Below are 1,180 nucleotides of genomic sequence, written 5' to 3' on the forward strand. Positions count from 1 at the left end.
CTTAGCTCAGATAGAAGCTGACTCCCATTCTTAGCTCAGATAGAAGCTGACTCCCATTCTTAGCTCAGATAGAAGCTGACTACCATTCTTAGCTCAGATAGAAGCTGACTCCCATTCTTAGCTCAGATAGAAGCTGACTCCCATTCTTAGCTCAGATAGAAGCTGACTACCATTCTTAGCTCAGATAGAAGCTGACTCCCATTCTTAGCTCAGATAGAAGCTGACTCCCATTCTTAGCTCAGATAGAAGCTGACTCCCATTCTTAGCTCAGATAGAAGCTGACTCCCATTCTTAGCTCAGATAGAAGCTGACTCCCATTCTTAGCTCAGATAGAAGCTGACTCCCATTCTTAGCTCAGATAGAAGCTGACTCCCATTCTTAGCTCAGATAGAAGCTGACTCCCATTCTTAGCTCAGATAGAAGCTGACTCCCATTCTTAGCTCAGATAGAAGCTGACTCCCATTCTTAGCTCAGATAGAAGCTGACTCCCATTCTTAGCTCAGATAGAAGCTGACTCCCATTCTTAGCTCAGATAGAAGCTGACTACCATTCTTAGCTCAGATAGAAGCTGACTCCCATTCTTAGCTCAGATAGAAGCTGACTCCCATTCTTAGCTCAGATAGAAGCTGACTCCCATTCTTAGCTCAGATAGAAGCTGACTCCCATTCTTAGCTCAGATAGAAGCTGACTCCCATTCTTAGCTCAGATAGAAGCTGACTCCCATTCTTAGCTCAGATAGAAGCTGACTCCCATTCTTAGCTCAGATAGAAGCTGACTCCCATTCTTAGCTCAGAAGCTGACTCCCATTCTTAGCTCAGATAGAAGCTGACTCCCATTCTTAGCTCAGATAGAAGCTGACTCCCATTCTTAGCTCAGATAGAAGCTGACTCCCATTCTTAGCTCAGATAGAAGCTGACTCCCATTCTTAGCTCAGATAGAAGCTGACTCCCATTCTTAGCTCAGATAGAAGCTGACTCCCATTCTTAGCTCAGATAGAAGCTGACTCCCATTCTTAGCTCAGATAGAAGCTGACTCCCATTCTTAGCTCAGATAGAAGCTGACTCCCATTCTTAGCTCAGATAGAAGCTGACTCCCATTCTTAGCTCAGATAGAAGCTGACTCCCATTCTTAGCTCAGATAGAAGCTGACTCCCATTCTTAGCTCAGATAGAAGCTGACTC

The sequence above is a fragment of the Oncorhynchus keta genome, chromosome 10 (assembly GCF_023373465.1).
Source record: "Oncorhynchus keta strain PuntledgeMale-10-30-2019 chromosome 10, Oket_V2, whole genome shotgun sequence".
Taxonomy (NCBI): domain Eukaryota; kingdom Metazoa; phylum Chordata; class Actinopteri; order Salmoniformes; family Salmonidae; genus Oncorhynchus; species Oncorhynchus keta.